A 21,207-nucleotide genomic window follows, 5' to 3' on the forward strand; every position below is an offset into this window, starting at 1 on the left:
TTTGATAGTAATATGTATACCAGATGTATACCTTGTTAGGTTACTTACTCTTAAATCATAGTAATGTTTCCATTAACTAGGATATGTCATGTCTTTGTTCCATGTAATAGATTCCAGCCAGTATCAAAATAATTCCACAAGTACTTTTTCACACAGAATAATCTTGTGCTAGTAGAAAAAATTTCAACAAAACAGGTGTTGCAATTCACACCTATGTAACTGTCTTTATTACCCCATAAATACTGCCTGTAATTTCTAAATACATACAGAAAAACATGTAACTGTTTGTGACACCCCTGCACCGGCCCAGTAATCAAGGAGCATTAATCCTCACCTCTGTCAACAGTGAGGGATGTACACCATGGGAGGATTGCAAGTACACACACAGTAAAGTGCAATTTCCCTCTGAGTTAGCCTGGGGGTGGTTTCTCCCTCTTTCTCCAGATCCTCAGTAAGACTCCCGACTAGCCTAGTTATAAGTTTAAGATCTCAGACGAGTGGCCAAGTTAAGACCTCCAGCACACTCTCTGCCCAACTAGTGCTTCGTGGTCCTGCCCAAGTAGCTGGCACACACACACACTCACACACACTCACACACACTCACACACACACACACACACACACACACACACACACACACACACACACACACACACACACACACACACTTTGAGATTTGATTGATATACAAACACATGCACACAGCTGGTAAAGGCTGGCACAGGTTTACTAGCTATGCTCCCTTCTGCCCGGACTATAAGGCAGTACCAGCTGCCACCAGCCACCCTTACTTAGCAGCTACTATAAGACCCTTACAAAGGGTGTCCAATCCTACTGTGTAATTTTACTATTATACAAATGGTAGTTTTGACCAAGACTTGCAAGGCTATTTAGGAGTGGCCTGTGCAGTGTCACCAAATACATATGCAAATACGCTAAGAGCTTAAATATATCTCATAAATATCAGCCACAAAGATAGGTTTAAAAATATTTAATAATAAAAGAATAAGACAATACACAGAAAACAATACAGTTACTTCAGAGTTCAAAATCACAGGAAATATTTTAATATAACATTGAAGGACAGTCTCAAATAAATACAAAAAAACATCTAAACTGATATTTACTAGATTCCTATCTATATCTAAAATAAATTACTGCACTTTGATTACTTACTATTACCAAGGCAAGTGCAGATGATGATGATGATGATGGATGTTTCCAGGACAAAGATAAAATACAAAATGCATAGTCTCTTTTCGAGAGAGTTCTTAAATTAATATCACGCATTTTACTGCTGGGTTAGCCTGGATGACATTAATTTTTGTCACCTGACTTCAATTCCTAGGCTAAACCAGAAACCAATAGAATTTTAACATCTCTGTGTGAGAAATACATATCTCTCAGATGTGCAGCTGCTAGGAGGACATAAAGCAATCAAACATTCTACATTTTAAACCTAGTGATTACTTTTCTTTTCGGGCAATAGAAACATTTCTAGCTCTAGATATTGTGTCTGCTTGCTGCATTGGAACTAACTTTTATAGTACATTGTAAAGCACTTAATTTCAACTTATTTTCTTGAAGTTGTGTAAATTCATCTTTTGTATTCCAACAGGGTATGATGTGATTACATTCCTGAAGCTCAGTACATAACATACATTTCTGTATAAATCATATCAGTATTCACAAATGACAGAATTATTTACAAAATTCCATATAGCTGAGCTGGCAGTGTCACACTTTTCATGTAAGAACAGTACCTGAGCAGGACAAGTAGGGAATCACTAATCACCAGGGATAACTGTATTTTACTTAAAGATATCAATCAAGAAAACAAATGATAAAATAAAATACATACAGTGCCATGTAGCTTTTCAAGATGACATACTTCACAGTTAGGGGAATTCCCATCACTGCTACTACAGAAAGTTAGGGAGTTGATGAATCAAAACACAGTAATATTCCTCACAGATATGGCAGCCAGACTCAGTAAAACAACACACACACACACACACACACACACACACACACACACACACACACAGATATACATATATATATATATATATAAAGATAATAAATATATAGATATGCATGTATGTTGGTTTAATCCCCTTTATTACCATGCACCACCTTACTGACTCTAATTTTTAAATAAGCTGCATAGGTTTATTTATATATTTTTGCGGGTCCTTTATACATATTTCTACACATTGATTCTGATTTAATTTGATTTATATATTATAACAGGATCAAGTAAATAATTCCTTGCTGAACACGCAGTTTATGCTTATGGAGCTATACACCTTTTAGCTGTCTTTAGCCATTTTAATTGAATTATTGATTTATTTAATTAATTGACACTTGTTAAGCTTGATGTCTTTTGTATAAAAGAAGTGCTTTTTCAATGTAAAAATTGATCTGAAGAAGCGTACTGGGTCTGGTACGCGAAAGCGCTTATCCATCTTGTTCTGTTCTAATAAAGGAAGATTTTACAGCATCGTGGTGGTCTTCTATCTGGTGTTTTTATCTATCTACATTGCTACTATTTTCGACAGAGGAGACCTTTGGAAGTTCAGCTGACTTGGTGTTTCTTTGGACTTACAGTTTTCTTTTTTCACGTCCCAGCTGTCTTCACATTATGGATGCTGCTAATGTCGAGTTGGACTATATGCCAGATAAACATATTCTGGCGAGAAAATGGTATGGTTTAACAGAGTCAAAAAATAATCCGCTTTTAGAAATGGATTTGTTGTTACCTGCAGTTATTAATGAAAATGTTAACATAGACACTCAAAGAGACTTTAATATAGCCTTTAAGGAACTTGAAAATGCACTTTACAGGCTATATAGATTAAGTTGGCAAAGGCGTCATCTTGAAGCCTGTTTGCACTTCAAAGTAATCCCTAGAGGTATGAGAGTGCTGTGTATGCCGACATACGGCGAGAATCACCCAGAACTTCTAAGGAAATGGCAACAACTGAACTTAGACCTGGGATTTAACTATATAAGACTGCTTATAGATTACGTCTTACCCATTGAGAAAGAACTCTCTCAGAAATCATATACATTGCTTAAAGACATTATATCGAAATTTAAAGGGGAAATGTTCTCTCATAGGTTAGATATTTTGCACACTCAGATATCTTCCTATAGTGAAAAACTCCAACAAGTTAAAATGAGAAAGCTACAAAGAGACAATATGGACTTTCATAACGGTCAGGTGTTCTCCTGGCCCAGATACCGTAATAGCAGAATGGAATCTATGGGCCATAATAACACTACTGAAATGAATGTTTCCTTGATAAATGAAAGTAATGCTGTTCATCCTTCATCTAACATTTCCCTTTTAAGAACTGCTACTCTAGTCAATGATACTCTGGTTCCTTGTTCCACGCCTATGAATGAAACCACTCAAGGCACTACAGACACTCCCCCTCCCAACCAGCAAGCTTTGAAAAAATCATACAGTAGCACGCTTGGTGCTAAACCTAAAGTGAAACAAGGGAACTTGGAAAGTTTTTTACCACTTCCCTCCAAGTTCCGAAAATTACCACAAGACAGATCCAGCAGTCGAGGGAGATCGAAGCGAAAATTCTCAGGGGATTATCCAAGCAACAGGAGTCGACAGAGAGATTAAATGATCTGGTCTTTAATTTATCTAGACGTGCCCTTACAGCATCTGATACAGCTTTGCTTAATAAGGGATTGACTTACATACCGGCTCAGGTCAGTAATGTTAGCGAACTTTTAGTGGATTTAAGACTGTTTTCACGTTCTATTTCTCTGAAAACCAGCTTTAATAAAGCTAAACATCCTGAGAAATTGAACGCTAATGATATTCAGTTCAAAAGAAAAAGTACATTTACACCTACGCTACCTCCTGCTGTTGACTGTTTTCTAAAAGCGTGCGAGAATGATGTCTATAGCTCTTCTAATAATTTTGCAAAGAAAGACTTATATTATAATGTTTCACATGCAGAATGGGACACCATTTATTCTTTACAAAGAGATATGAATGTGATTGTGAAACCAGCTGATAAAGGGGGAAGGATTGTCTTGCTGGATTATGGTATGTATCATACTAGTATGGTGAATATGCTAAAAGATGAAGCCACATACACTAAAATTGAACATTCTGACTTAAATAGAATTATATATGAAGTTCATCAAGAGCTTTATGATTTTCTGATGTGTCGCCAAATCAATCATGATTTATATTCTTACTTTTTAGTTGAGCAACCTAGGATACCTTACATAAAAGGGTTACCCAAGGTCCATAAGAATATGATACCACCTCCTTTACGCCCCATTGTTGTAAGTAATGGTTGGATCACTGAAACTATGTCCGTGTTTATTGAAAAGAAACTTAGACCTATAGTTAATAACATTCCATCCATTCTTAAGGACTCATATCAGTTATTAGAAATTTTAACACACTTTGATGGAGGTCTCCCTGGAGATTGTTTATTAATTACCATGGACATGAAAAGTCTTTTTACTTCTATCCCGAACAACTATGGATGTGAAGCAATTAGACATCTTATTAATGATAGTGGATCATTTAATAATGATGACCAAATTCTTCTTAATGCTGTTTTACAGCTTGTACTTAATAATAATGTCTTTCTATATGGTAAGGAACTTTTTTTACAACAGTGGGGAGTGGCCATGGGCACTCCTTGCGCAAACACTTATGCGAACCTTGTTGTTCACTATTGGGAAAATACATACCTTTTTAACAACCCCCTTTTCAAAAAAATGTTACTCTATAAGCGTTTTGTAGACAATGTCCTTATCTTCTGGAAGGGGTCCATAGAAGAATTCAAACTCTTTGTTACATATTTAGAATCTACTACCTCCTTTTTTAGATTTACGATGGAGTATTCTGACACTAAGATAGACTTTCTAGACATTACGATTACAAAAGATGCATTTGGTCTCCTACATACTTCTGTATATAGGAAACCGTGTTGGAAAAACACGCTTTTAGAGATTAACAGCATGCACCCAAGACATGTCTTTAGAAATATTATAAAAAGTCAGTTTATGAGGGTGCAGAAAATATGTAGTGACCCCGAAGATTTGTCTACACAACTAATGGACTTAGAACTTTTATTTATAAACAGAGGTTATGATCAAACATTAATCGATTCTGTTAAACAGTCCTTAAAGATAACTGAGACACCACATGAAGGCACAATGCGACGACATATGTCACACTATAATGGAAAACTTAATAAATATGAAATAACTTTTCAGACTAGGTATACTAGCGATAATAAATACATTATTAATATCATTAAAAAGAATTGGCATATTTTACAAACTGACACAGACATTAAAAAATGTATAGGAGAAAGACCTGTGTTTGTGTATAAAAATAGCAAGAATTTGAAAAGGCTATTATGCATTGAGAAGTTTAGGGAAGTTGATTCACCAGTTATCCCTAGGTCTCTAGTTCATATAACAGGAACTTATCCATGCAATGCTTGCAATATGTGTCCATATATCTCTAAGGAACAAGAGTTCAAACATCCTTTTATGAACCTCTATTTTAGACCTATATTTAAAGGTACCTGTAATAGCTCTAACTTGATATATCTCGCAGACTGTTGTCATTGCAACGTGTTTTATATAGGCATAACAACAAGAATGCTAAAAGAGAGAATTTATAATCATTTACACGACATAAAAAAGAATGATGTGAAGAATGCATTATTTAAACATATAAAGGACAATGTTGGACACACTTTTAGGTTTAGGATACTACAGGTCACCAAATCCAATCTACGCAAAGGTGATATATTCAATGAATTGGAAAATGTAGAACTATCTTGGATACTACGCTTTAAAGCACAACACCCACCTGGCCTCAATCAATACATTAGTATAAGATCTACACTTAAGAAACGTAGTTTGAAATAAATACATAATATATATTTTTAATATATGGGGTTTTATAGTGTCCCCTGATTTATAATCTGTAGGTATTGCACAATGTGATATATACATATACATATGCTTTAGATAAGAATTTTTAACTCATATTTCTTATTTAATAATTTATATACATTATATTTTTATATTGTATATTTTATGACATGATATATTTCATGACCTCATTTTTTTGATATTGTACATAATGATTTGATAGTGAGTTAATACTTTACAGAATGGTTCTTTTGAAATATATATCATTTAAATGTTTAATCTATCAACTGATATATTAGCTATTGTTACTTCAACATTTTATTAGCTTATCAAATATATTCTATATTAGTGATAGATCTAATATTTTAACCTTTACTTTTTCATTATTTACATTTTTTATTGCTTTTATACGTATGTATTCACATTTCTTATTATATATGAAAATGGTCTCATTCCTTATTGTCACCTAATATAGAAGCCTATATATATTCAGTTTACTATGAACTATTATAATAATAAATTTATTGTTTTTATATTTGATTCAGATATAGATATATATATTTTGCTTCACTTTTTGAGACTTGCTTCAAATAGGTTCCTATGGCATTTTTTTGGATTTATATATTGTTTTTGTAGCTATAAGCACTATTTGATTTACTGGTTTAAATGAATATTTATATTATATATATTCTTTTAACATTTTTTATTATATACCATATATTTATGCTTTCTGCAATTTTAAATAAACTGCATAGGTTTATTTATATATTTTTACGGGTCCTTTATACATATTTCTACACATTGATTCTGATTTAATTTGATTTATATATTATAACAGGATCAAGTAAATAATTCCTTGCTGAACACACAGTTTATGCTTATGGAGCTATACACCTTTTAGCTGTCTTTAGCCATTTTAATTGAATTATTGATTTATTTAATTAATTGACACTTGTTAAGCTTGATGTCTTTTGTATAAAAGAAGTACTTTTTCAATGTAAAAATTGATCTGAAGAAGCGTACTGGGTCTGGTACGCGAAAGCGCTTATACATCTTGTTCTGTTCTAATAAAGGAAGATTTTACAGCATCGTGGTGGTCTTCTATCTGGTGTTTTTATCTATCTACATTGCTACTATTTTCGACAGAGGAGACCTTTGGAAGTTCAGCTGACTTGGTGTTTCTTTGGATATACATATATATATATATATATATATATATATATATATATATATATATAAAGGTAATAAATATATAGATATGCATGTATGTTGGTTTAATTCCCTTTATTACCATGCACCACCTTACTGACTCTAACCCTATCTCTATCTATGCCTCAACCCCCATTTCTGGAAATAAGGATATTAAATACCCTTTCCACTTGAATTATCACTAATCATAAAATTATTCTGTCTAAAGACAATTTTTTTGGAGTGTACCTAATCAGAAAATGAAATTGTTTTCATTTCTAAATTAATTAATTTGGACAAACTGTAAGTTAGATTTTTTTTTTAGATTAAATGTGTTTCATCAATATGTGCATGCAGTATTTCGTAACAGCACATGAAATAACCATTTCTTAGAATATTTCCTTTTTTCCAAGGTATTGTAATCTTTGACTTAGTATAAATAAGTTTGGGGGGTGGGGAGGTTGTCTCCTGTATTAGAGGTACAGGGAGGACCCCCCCCCCTCCTGCAGAAAAATGAAGTCTAAAGAAGAACTCCTGCTTTTCTGATTTTTCTTTTTCATTTATCTGGATACTTGGCATTTTGAGTGTTGATGTTTCAATAGGGAGCAAGGTGTTGATGTCTGTATATAAGGGTCCACTTCACATGAATGAAAGGTAAAAATACTGAAATTCATTTGACTGTGTCCACAATCCCAAAAGTTCAAAATAGTGACTGAATTTCAGAATATTGAAAGCTTACAATGCTGAATTGCAAAACACAAAATGGCAGTGTGTGCAGTACTTTAAGGTAAGTAAATGGTATATTCCCTTTTGCCCACTGTAGTGCAATCATGCAGTTAGTATACACACACACACACACACACACACACACACACATATATATATATATATATATATATATATATATATATATATAGTTTAGGGGTGTGGGGGCACAGCCCCCCCCACCTAATTTGGTTTTATATCATCTAGTGTCAGTTAATAAGGTAAGTAAGTAGTTTTTAATTTTGGAAAGAGTTAGTCGTTGGTACTGTAAGTGTGCGTTTTTTTCTTTTATAGTTTTCATTTGGTGAGATTGTTGGTGATATTTCCGTGGTTTATTTGGTATTGTGAATGTTAATGTCATTTGTTTGGTATTCATGGATCTGTGCATTTTTTGTTATGTTAAACAATTCACAAGTGAAGGGAAACACACGTCATGTTTATGGCTTAACATTTTGTATTTTGCAATTCAGCATTTTCAGCTTTCAGTATTCTGAAATTCAGTCAAATGAGTTTTCAGTATTTTGAACATTCGGGATTTTGGACTCAGTCAAGTGAATTTCAGTATTTTGAGTTTTCAGTTATATGAAGTGGATTTGTATAGACACAAACACACACACACACACACACACACATATATATATATATATATATATATATATATATATATATATATATACACACACACACACACATACTCACACATACATAAGCAGATACATGAATATCTCCTTTATTTAGTAGCCTGCAGTTACCATTCCTCCAAGAAAGCTTACACTTTTGTTTCTCAAGAAGTTCCTGTATTATATCAGTGCTATTTTTATGTGTCTATATACACAGTAACACAGACATACACACACACACACACACACACACACACACACACACACACACACACACACACACACACACACACACACACACACACTCACACACAGAGTTCATATTGATCACTGCTGCTCATGTCTTAGCCATATGGATTACATTCTGCCATGGATATAACAGCTGGCTAGCTTCCAAAGCTTCAGGGCATATTCCATGCACCCAAACTGTCAAGCAGCTGAAGCTGAGCTGACTAAAAGAAAAGTTTGAGCTTGAAGCCCTTCAGGACCTTACTCCTTGAAGAGTATGCTCCTCTGAGGCTATTGAGGAATGACAGTCAGCTTGAGCTTTCCTTAGGTAGGCAGATAAGTTTGATTAAATGAAAAACTTCCATTTTCAAAATTTTTTACCTTCTTCTTCAATAAAGTTATTTTAAAGCCTGGGCTGTCATATTTTAATGGATTGTCTCGAGACTGTAATGTACTTTTAAATGGACCACTTGTTTTGGTTAATTTTAATGTAGAGTTTTTTCTGTCCAAACAAAAGTAAATTTTGTAATTTCGTAGTTTTACTAGTACTGTCGCTTATTTTACCAAGGTTTGAAGCACCATTTTTGGCTTGACCATGGGACAGAGTGTCACTCCCATTGTTGGTCCTTCTTCCTGCCATAAAAAGAAAAAGTTGAGCAAACAGCCTTTGCCACCACAGCAGGCTAACAATTTGCTTCAACTATAGATGGTCGACTGTGCCGTGGCCATTCATTGAACCTCAGATTAATCATCTTTTATCCTGGATTCCACTGGTGTAGCACCTAGAACCACTATGGACCAGGGATTAGCCACATCCTCTGCGGCTGTTGGGGTTCCCTCAGTGGGCAAGAGAGAACCACTCATGTCAGTCCTTGGAGAGAACAAGGAAGGTCCCCCCTATTGTATCAGAATGCTGTGCTCATCCCTGGGAAAGCAGTAGCTGCCAGTAGTAACATGGTTAGCCCCATTTTCCTCTCAAAAGGAAATGGAAAACCAAGCATGTATCTACTCTTCCTCAAATTTCTTTGGATATGACTAGTTTACTGGGACTGACTCAGGCTTTGATTCAGGCTATTGATCCTTCCTGTAGAGTGGTTTCTATCAAAAGAAAGAGGATGCCTTCTATCCTGAATAAACTGAAGATTCTGAATCTGAGTAGGAATCATAGCTCTCAACTGTCCAGATTTTAGCAGAACGTGTAGATTTTTGCCTCATATTTTTGGTCTGTTCCTCATAATTTCTCTTACCTATGAACCTATAATAATTTTATTGGGTGGCAAAAGCCAGGGTACCTTTTTGGCTGGGCTTGTATAGGCCCCAGGGCAGATAGCCTAGTACCTACCTATGAACCTAAAAAAAATGTGGGGTTTTCTGGTAAATCACTGAGGAATGAAGTCACTAAATACTGCCTGCATTTTAGTTTCAGGCTTCGTTTTGTCCTGAAAATGCATGCTAACACAAATGCTGTTATTCTAGCAACTTTCTAAGTTTGTAAGAGCAATATTTAAAATTGTGGCCCGTTGTTCCTCCCATTATTTTAGGCTTTGTTCAGATTTCCATTGCTATAAACTTCAGCGGTATGACAGGAAGTTGAAGGGATGTATTCAGGGATTTGTCCTCAGATTTTTGATTCAGACTCAGAGGACATCTGCCATTCTGATTTTCTCTGTGGGAGTTTATCTTTCTCCAAAACTATTGTTACAAAGTCCCAGTGTTTTAGTAGGAGAACACCTATGATTCTCAGACCCTCAAAAATATTATGAGTTTTACAGAAGGATGTTTCAGAACCTACACCCATTCCTCTTGCCCTATCTGCTTTACAGGATGTGTTACTGCCTGCAGTCTTCCTGATATTCAGCCAGTTGCTACTAAAAAGGCAGAAAGCATGCATGAAGTCCCTTTAAATTTTTATACACTATTCCCAAAACTGGCCTAGTAGCCATAGCCTTAGTTGACACCTCACCTGCTAAGCTAATTAAAATTGTATTCTCTCTAATAAGAGTGGGGAAAAGTATATACTTCCACAATACTGAACTCAGAATTTTAAATTGTCTGGCTCATATTAACATTTATTCTGACATATTGTGAAAGTATGGAAAATGTTTTATATACTGTTTCTCCTTGTGAAGAAAAAAAAATGCTTTAAATAACTTAGTTTCTTCTATTGCACAGGTCACTATTCATTGTTTGCAATGTATGTATGACTCTGTTGATACTTCTTCCAGAGCTATGGCCACTGGTACGGTTTTAAGGAGGTTTGCTTGCCTGTATTCTCAGAACTTTCCAGATAATACTAAAAGTGAGATTTTAAATTCTTTGTTGGATAGCTATTTAGTGTTTGGTCCCTCATAGGTTCATAGGTTAGTACTAGGCTATTGGCCCTAGGGCCTATATAAGCCTAGCCAAAAAGGTATCCTGGCTTTCGCCACCCAAGAAAATTATTTTCCTGTGCCTCTGTTGAGCAGAGCCACAGAGGTGATCCCCTAGGTGAATTTCCTATTTCCCATCCAGTCATCAAGATTTTTCTTGAAGAGTGCTAATGGGGAGCTTTGTTTGATATAGATAGGTAGTTTGTTCTAGAGTATAGTAAGTCTCTGGGAAAGGAATCTATCCCTCCAGCATGTTCTGTTTATTGTGGTGACAAAGTTTAGGTCCCTAGAGCATGTAGCTCAGAGGGATTGGGATTTCTTTAAGTGGAGCATGTTCAACAGCTCTGGGTTTGACATAGCTTTGTATGTCAGGCAGGGATTGCCTCTGAGTAGGCGATATGCAACAGAGTAAAGTTGGAGTTTTTTGAGATGGTCTGCATAGGGCATCTGTTTGAGGCTGGTAATCCTGATTGTGAGGTATTTCTGCTGCCTTTCCAGTTGCTGTAGATGTCTTGTGAGGTACATAATAAAAGGGGTGTTGTGCTCTATAATGGGTCGAATGAGTGATGAGTAGATGGGAACAAAAACCTCTTTTTTCCTGGATGAGAAACCTTTTGTGATGAGGTGTGCCATGTAAGATTTCCTGACTACATGGTGATGTGATTATCAAAGGAGAGACTACTGTCCACCTGTGTCCCAAGGTCTCTTATCACACTTTTGGTGTAATGTAGACTACCACCTATGTGGTAGCTTATGGGTACAGAGTTTTTACCAAAGGGGATAGCAATGCACTTTTTGGCATTGAGCTTGACGCCATGGCTTTGACACCAGGCATCTGTCTCAGTGAGGCCCTTTTCTAGGATGTCCACATCATTAGGAGTTTCGATTATGGCTCCTAGTTTGCAGTTAGCTGCAAACTTCATTAGCCAAAGTACCTTCTGTGTTAGCCTGTACTTTAGAAAAGTAGATACTAAACATGGGAGGACCCAGGACTGAACCCTGTGGTACTCCACTTGTCACTGGTTTGACGTCGGGTTTGGAGTCTGCTATTTTCACAGTGTGGGTTCTGTCAGTGAGCCAGTTGGCAACCCAACTTGTGACATAGGGATTTATACCTATTTTACTGAGTTTATCTATAATTCCAGAGTGGGGGATGGTGACAAATGCCATGGCGAGATCTAGATAGGCTGTGAGAATCACCTTACCCTCGTCTACGGCTTTGGTGACTGCTTCAAAGAAGTCTATCAGGTTTAGGAGACATGATTTTCCTTTTACAAATCCGAACTGATTGGGGTCCAGAGTTTGGAGATTATCAATGTCTTTGTTTATAAGTTCCATGATGATGCTTTCCATGGCCTTGCAGACCAGGCTCATTAGGCTAAAGGGGTGGTAGTTCACAGGGTCCGTGTGGCTCCCCCTTTGTGGAGTGGGAAAACCGTCGCTATACGCCATTCAGTGGGCACAAAGACTGAAGAGGCTATGATTGAACATGGTGCTTAGGTGGGGTGCCAGTTCATTCTGTAGTTTTTGTAGAATGCAGCCTGGGATGTTGTCAGGTCCCATGGATGCTGTGTTCTTGGCTTTGGAGAGTGTGGTTTTTACCTGTGCAGCTGTGATTACAGGAACTTTGCATTCTTCCTGTATAGAGATGGGCCCTTTAGAGGGTGAGAAGGGGGGGTAAAGTGAGCACTGAACCTATCTGCCAGGATGTTGGCAGTATCAGTTGGTTCTCTATATTTAGTGCCATTGTGCTGTAATTCAGAGCAGATCTGAATGTTGCCATTGAGATTCTTGACATAGCTATAGAATGCTTTGTGGTTGTCTTTAGAATCAGTGGCAGTTTTGTTTTTGTAACTAGCTTTGGAGGATTTTATGAGGGATCTCAGCTTCTTACTGAGGCTGACCAAGGACTTCCTCCAATCATGAGATTTTACTCTTTTTGGCAACAGTTTCTTTCTTCTGTTGTAGAGTTTGTTTATGGCAGAGAACCACCTGATTGGCTTCCTTTTTTTGGAGGATAGCATCTTGGTTCTGTTAGGGTTAGCATGATCCATGCACTCGTGTAAGTGCTTATAAAGTGCATTTGTGTAGGGTTCAGCAGTCTTACCTCTACTGTCAATCTGCATGGGTGTCGTGAAGTTTGCCACTTCTGTCATAAGCAGCATGAAGATGACTTTGGAGAAATTTTTTACTGTGGTTTCCCTAGTGGGGGAGGGATGTGGATGTCTAGGGTGATTATTTTATTTATTTTACATTTGTTGACCGGGCTAGTCTAGCTGGATACATGTCCTTTTTCAGTAGAGGCCCGGGGAGAAAAGCTCCAACATGAGGAGAAGACACAAAAACATTTACATGCAGTAGAAAATAGCATTAACATAAAGATACAAGAAAACAGCGAGCTTTACATGCAGTTTAAATAACATTCACAGATATTATGTAGATAATCTAACATGGTTACATTGTGAAGCCATGAGGTTAAGATTATAAACTCTGAGATGGGGAAGAGGATTAGCTTATAGTCGGATCTGATCAATGAGGAATTGACCTCTGGTGTGGAACACTGGTCGCTCATGTTGGTGATGACCAGGTCTAGGATATTGCTGTCCCTTGTGGGAGTGTGAATAAATTGATCCAAGGCATTGGAATTTATGAATTCCAGAAAACATTGAGCAAAAGTTGGTACATGAGTAGTTTTCCCAGTTAATGGTGGGGTAGTTGAAATTGCCCATTATTAGGGTGTTGGGTTGTACCCTAATATTTTCCAGTGTATCAAGAAATGAGGAGTGGGAATCCTGGGTCATGGTGAGGGATCTGTAGCAAGTTACAATTTGGATAGCGGTCTTGCCCAGAGTTAGTTGCACTGGGATAATCTCGGATGCATTATGTTGAGCAACTAGCCCGGAGGTGTGGATATCCTTAATGAATATGGACACGCCTCCACCTTTAGTGTTTCAGACCAGGTTGGGTGGCTGAAAGGTGTACTGTGAATTATAGCTTGGTAATACAGGGGTGCTTTCTGGGACCTTGAACCAGGTCTCTGTCACTGCACAGATGTCGATGTTCTCCATTTTAAGGAGTGCCTCCAGTGAATGCATTTTGAGGTTTAGACTTCTAGCATTGAGGAACATTACCCTCAGATTTTGCTTGCTTGTACCTGTTACGGTGGTGAATTTGTCATTTGAACCTTGCCTAAAAAAGGCACTATAGGGTTGGCAAAAGCCTTAGTCAATATCCGGAATCCCTATGGTGACAGGTACAGGCCATCTCTGGCAAAGCATCTTGGTCTGTCGCTAATGTCATCCCAGGCAGACAGATACTGGATCCCCTTAGAATGACACCAGAAGCTTAGCCAATTGTTGAAGTCAATCATTTTGTCCTTGTACTGTGGTATCATTCTGGGTGACAGCAGGATGCTACTCAGTGCTAGGGTCATAACTGCCTGGGCTATAAAATCGGAGAGATCCTCCATGTCTCTATTCATGTAGTCCAGGGAGGTATGTCTCAGGTCATTCACACCAACATTGACAATGACAGAGTCATATTTGTACTTTTTGTGGAGTGACCTGAGTGCACGCATTATGTGGTGTATCCTGGCACCTGACTGGCAGCGGACAGTAACTTTCTCCTTGTTTAGCCTGATGAATGGAACATCAGTGTGCTTGATTATAGAGTAACCTGTGACTAGAGTGTTGGGTACGTTGTTATGCCTTATGGGCTGTGGTTGAGTGGCACACTGAGTTTGTGGGCTATGTGTCATTTGGTTTGTGTTGGGGCTGGAAGTTGCTTGCATTTCTGCTTTGGTGGTCTCTGTTGCTTGATCAGATTTTAATTTAGAACCTCCACAAATGTAGGTGTGTCTTTTGTGTTTCTGTGTGTCTGTTTTGTTGGTGTAGGTTTTGAGGGACTATGTGATGAGTGTGGTGTGGTGCAAGTGTTTACCTTCTCCTCTTGACTGTCTAGTCCAGTCTTGGATGAAGAGAGCTTGGCTTTCATTTGGCTATATAAGTGCATATCTCACAGGTTGTAGTGTTGGGTGGTAGGAGGAGAGGGTTGTCTGTGTACATGAGGCAATTGCTGCATTGCCCCAAGATGCCAAGATTCATCAGGTAGACAGGAGAAAACACAGGGAGCTGACCCTTAGACATGCCTGGATAGGTGCTTATTTATTAAGTACTAAAAACTGTTTTCCTCTAGACAAGTGAAGAAAGTTGAGTGCTGCAGTAATTTGTAGCTTATGCAGTGCTTACAATGAGTTCTGAACAAGTGCTGAGCTCAGAGAAACAGATTTTCATGCTAAAACTAAAAAACTGGCTAGTTCTAAGGGAAAATTTGAAGAGCAGACTTTATGGCGTCGAGAATAGTTTAACCTTAGCTAAAGCGGCAATGCATAAAGTGTATTTTTTTTCAATATAACAGTAGCAAATGAGCAAGCTGATTTAAATAATTTAACCAATAAAAGCTAAAAACGGAGCCCTATTACAAATTACAGCAGTCTTCGATCAGGCAAGCACTAGGATGCAGGGCAACCTTCTCCAAAAAAGATGGTCTGGATTAGTGCTCAAGTTATACAAACAAAGCTAGATTCAGCAGGTCTAAATTTATTCTATGCTACAGCAAACAAGGCGTACCCGTTTCTGAAAGAAGCAGTTCAAATAAGCAGGCACAATAAACCTTTAACCAGAAACTCCCAGCTCAGAAGGACAGAATCTACCCTCTCCTCCCACAAGAGTGCAGACCACACATTCTATATGTAAAATAACTGGCCTGAAGCCCAAGTGCTTCAACCAGAACTAATACACTTTTAGAATAACAGACACTAAGCCTTCAATCAGCAACTCCCATCTTAGAAGGATATAAGCTACCTGTCCTGCCACAACAGTGCTGACCACAAACCTTCTTAATGTAAAACAACTGGTCTGAAGCCCAAGTGCTTCAACCAAAGGCCCTCTGCTGCATAGGTGGATCAAAAAGTGTGACTAAAGGGGCAAGCTGACCCAGGAATTCTCTAAGGATTTTCAGCCCTCCTTTTCCAAATTGTCAAAGGGATTTTCATTCTCCTCATCCAATTTTGGCAAAAAAAGAAAGAATAAACAGTTTCAGCAGAATTTACATAAAGATACATTTAAGAAGAAGTGCCAAAGAAGTTTCAAAAAAAAAAAAAAACAAGGACACTCCATCAAGTCTGAGGGACTATTTAACAGACTTTTTGATCCCAGCCCTCTTTCTCTACCAGAAAGTCTAAAACTCCTTGTTTCTCCTTGGCAACAGATTGTCTCAGACAATTGGGTTCTGAAAATCACTTATCAGGTTTGCATATGGTAGTGGGAAGAAATTCCTCCTTTCCAGGACATCATTCGTCATCCTGCAGATCAGACTGTTTTGATTCCACCTGTTCTACATCACATGCTGTCCCAAGAAGTGATAGAACCAATTTTCCTTCCCAGGTGGGGAAGGGGATTTATTTACGTATGCTCCTGGTCCAAAATAAAGAAAGAAAATGCTTGGAGACCTGGATCTTTCTTTCCTAAAAAAGTCTGTGATAGTGTCCAAATTCAAAACGATGTCACTTCATAATGCGTTGACTCTTCTTCGTTCAAGTTTCTTAGTAATACTTTACTGAGCAGATGCTTATCAGTGCATTCCATACCGACGTCAGGTGTTTCTTAAGGATTTGTGTGTGTGGATCACATTGCCAGTTCTTTGCCTTGCCCTTTTGATTATCCACTGCACCAAGTGTTCCAGAAAGTGCTCCAGTTATAGCTTATTTCACCCTACAGGGTATCCACATTTTCCATATTTAGGAGACTTGCTTATCTTTGCAGAGTCTTTTTCATAATGTCAGGAATCTGTTTCTTGGATGACAGATCTCTTGTACAAGTTGGGATTTGAAGAAAACATTCAGAAGTTTTTCTTAACTCACTCAAAATCATGTTCCTCCTTTAATTCCACAAGAAAAAATGGAAGCACATTAATATCAAGGATATCCTTGCCCTGATCAAGGCACTATGTTCTCTGAACTGTCTTTGGTCCCTGGGACCTCCGCAAGTAGTTATAGACAGTACCACAGTGATGTGGTACATAAACAAGCAAGTGGGACCCAGATCTTACCCCTTTGCAGACTAGCCATGTTAGCTTGGGATATAGCTTCATAGCACATTCTCACTCTGCAGGATTCCTACATTCTGTCAGAGTAGAATTATATAGCAGACAAGCTGAGCAGGACCAGGGCAGTGTCTCATGAATAGAAACTAAATCCAGGGATGTTCTAAGATTTTATTCATCTGTGGGGAGTTCCTCAGTCTAGAAGACAGATGCCTGTTTTTTTTTCTATTGGCAGGAATGTTCCAGTATATCTTTCCACCCTTTCCACTAGTATCCAGGGTACTTCTTAATATTCAGAAGGAATGCCCCAAGATTGCAGTGGTGACTCCCTTCTAGCCCAGGCAACTGTGGTTCTCACTTTTGCAAATGGCTAGGGACAGTTACCACAAGCTTCCTTACAGAATTGATCTACTCATACAAGAAAAGAGATATTTTTTGCACTCTGACATCAATCATATTCAATTGACTGCCAATGATATGGACCTTATTCCTTTAAGCACCAGATTTCTAAGGATGTGCCGCAGGTAGTAATGGAAGCAAGAAAGCATGCTACTAGAAAATCATGTATTAGCAAATGGAAAAGGTTTTCTAGTTGCCAACAATATAACCAGTACCTGTTCAGGGCTATTTGTTCTCTGGTTTTACAATATTTGTGTGATACTATTCTGTGGCCTTTCTTATTCTTCTGTCAAGTACATTTATCACCTATTTTGCCATGTTTGCCCATGGATCCTCCTCTTTTAAGGCAGCCACATGTCACAATGTTCTTGAAGGGGATTTTGCATAAGAGGCCTCAAAGTAAACCAGTGGCCTGTCTTTGGGATCTTAATTTTGTGTTAGAGAAACTAACTCTTGCTCCATTTGTCCAGCCACTCTGGCTGACTTAAAGTTCTTAACCTGGAAAACAATTTTATATAGCTCTGTCTTCTGCAAGAAGGGTATCTGAGTTGAAAGCTCTTATGGTGATTCAACCGTACATCAGTTCCCACAAGGACTAATCCTTCTTTTATGCTTGAAGTAGAATTCAAGTTTATTTTTAGTCGCACTATCCATCTCCCCATTTTCTTTCCTACACCTAAAAATACTCTATACCTTGATTTCCACAGACAACTCAGATACTATTTTGGCAGAACTAAATCTTTCAGATCATTGGATCAAATGTACATTTCTTGTGATCGTAAGAAAAAGAGACAACCAGTGTCAAAACTATTTCCAAATGATTGTCTAATGCTATTGTCTTTTGTTATACTCACCATGACAGATCTATTCCGGGCAGGGACAAGTCCCACCCTACAAGAACCTTGGATACTTCTATGGATTTTTGGAAAGGCTTGGATTCTAGAAGTACTGTAGAAGCTGCTTCTTGGTCCTCTGCACATACTTTTACAAAGTACTACAAGCTGGATTCCTTCTCTAGGTCTAGATCATGCTTTGCTAGGACCATTCTCCAGGAAGGACCCTTTTCCTTATGGTAATCTACCCATATAGCTAAGGCTACTGCAGCAATGGTCAATATAAACAGCATAGTATAATTGTGTAAGTTGAACATACCTAACAGTACATGTTTGACTGATCGCTGCTGCAGTAGCCCCTCCCACCCTGCACCCCCTCATTTTTGATGTGTTTTTATGCCAGGGTGTTGACGTTTATTTTTTGTTCTAACTAGCTTTGCCCTTTCAGTGCTCAGCCTCCCTATCTTTCTCTGCTGGCAGGAAAGCTCTGAAGGGCTTCACACCCAGACTTGTCTTTTAGTCAGCTCAGCTTTAGCTGATTGACAGCTTGTGCATTTGGGAGTTGCCATGAAGTTTTGGAAGCTGACTGTTATTTGCTTGTCAGGATATAACCCATGTAACTAAGGCTACTACAGCAGTTATCATTTGATCATCTGCTCTTCTGGTATGTTGGTTACAGAACTGCAGTTATTTCATCAGTGCTATATTTATGTGTCTATATACACATACAGACACACAGATAGATGGAGACACACACACTAATTATCTTCTTCATTTAATAGCCGTCAAAAGGTTACCATTCTTCCATGAATGCATACACTTCTACTTTTCAAGACGTTCCTGTATTTCATCAGTGCTGCCTTGGCCTTTCGGTATTATTCATACTATTTAGCTAGTGACGTACGACAAAGCTTATAATCTTTTAATATTTTGTTTATTTCAAAGCAAGTAATTAAGTAAGTAATTAATCCCTGGTGAATTAGTATTTCAAGGTTAACATATAAATGGAAGCTAGATGCTCATATATGCATGTATGATTCATATTTTGAAATTTAAAAATTATTTCTTGAATTTAAACTTAATGGCACATGATTTTTTTCTTTAAACATGATAGTTTTCGTATGTCTCTCTCCAAAGAAGGAACTGGAGCTTTGCCACCCCGAAGAGAACCGAGACATTTTAACTGTAGGTGAAAGATAATGAACTGCAACTCTTTTGCTCACTTTAAGTCACTGACTAAAATCAATACTATTTTTGAAGATTTGTGAATTTGGCATAATGGTTAAGGTGCTTACCTCAAAGACACAAGGTACATGGTTTGCTTTTCACCTTTGCAGCAAATTGGCTAGGCTTAAAATAGCCTGAAAGGGCAGCTAGCCTAGTACTTACATAAGAACCTATAAAATTAGGTTTGGTTTGTAAATAAATAGGAAAAACACAAGCAAAGTGTAATCTTATCAATGCCAATATCAGAGAAACTATTGATCTTTTTGTTTGATTTTGATGTTTTTAATGTTTCTATTGTGAGTTAACAGAGCCTCTGATTTATAGAAATACCTTATAAATGGCTGAAAGTTAGCTTAGTTGTTTTATGATGATGTTAGAGGGATTGCGTACCAGCTTTAAAAGAAAAAAAATGATGTATTAACGCTGATGCTTTTAGACTGAGTTTGTCATAATAAATGCTGTTTTGCCAGATGTGGTAAACATAGCCTTCAATGTAAAACACTTTCAATGAAAGTTGCCACTTGACCAAAAGCTACACATACTCACTTTGACTCCCTCACCACAAGCAATATGTCATGATACCATCTTTCATGGAAAATTATTCTGCATGTGGATGGATTGTGAGAATTGAGGACATATCAACTTGAATTATGGATTCATTGTCTTGTTGCATAATGAAAGCTATAGTTTTGTTTCTGTCTTATTTTTTTTTTTTTTTACCATTTTTGTCAGGTTCATAGGTATTTACTAGGTTAATGACTACAAGAGCCTTTTTATGCCTAGGCATGTATCTCAGATCTCTGATGAACAATTTACTGGTTGCCTGTGTCCAGTGGAGACCTAGGTGCCAAAACAGGGATGAATTTCCTGTGCCTCATCCAGTTGACCAAGGTACATTTGAATTGGGTTAGGGAGGATCTCTGCTTCACATGGATGGGCAGCCTGTTTCAGAGAAGGGGTAGTCTCTGGGATACATATCTATCTATCCAACAGGTACTATCTACAGCAAAGGCAAAGTTTAAGTCTTTAGAACAAGTAATTGTGGTGCTGTTTGTTTTGTAGATATGCAGGAGATCCAGCATGGCAGTGTCTGACAATGCCCTTTATGACAGGCATAGATATCCCCTCAACAGCTTATAGGAGACAAAATACAGCAATAGGGCCTTGAGGCAGTCTGCACTGGGCATGTTACTTACACACTTTATTCTTTTAGTGAGGAACCTCGGTGAGCATTCCAGTTGTTGGATATGCCTGGTTAGGTACATACCAAATGGGGCATTGTACTCAATGATAGGTCTGATGAAAGACAAATACATTAGAACAATGACTTTCTTGGACCTAGATGCCATACCTTTGTTTTTAAGTTGCACAACATAGAATTATTTTCTCACTAATGGAGATACGTGATGATCAATGGCTAGATTTCTGTATATGTGTATCCCCAAGTCTCTGACTACTGGGTCAGCTCTTAGGGGGTATTGTCAGTATGATAGTTACCAGAGGTGAATGACTTCCTGAAGGATAACATTATGCATTTCT

General features: G+C 37.6%; 1 protein-coding gene across 2 annotated transcripts in view; it reads left to right on the forward strand.

Annotated features, from left to right (window-relative positions):
- KYNU (kynureninase) overlaps nucleotides 1–21,207 on the forward strand; it is a 2,242,792-nt gene that overhangs the window by 873,680 nt on the left and 1,347,905 nt on the right. The gene's annotated exons all lie outside the window — the stretch shown is intronic.

Source organism: Protopterus annectens, chromosome 6.part0 (genome assembly GCF_019279795.1).
Source record: "Protopterus annectens isolate FY-2018-M chromosome 6.part0, PAN1.0, whole genome shotgun sequence".
Classification (NCBI taxonomy): Eukaryota; Metazoa; Chordata; order Ceratodontiformes; family Protopteridae; genus Protopterus; species Protopterus annectens.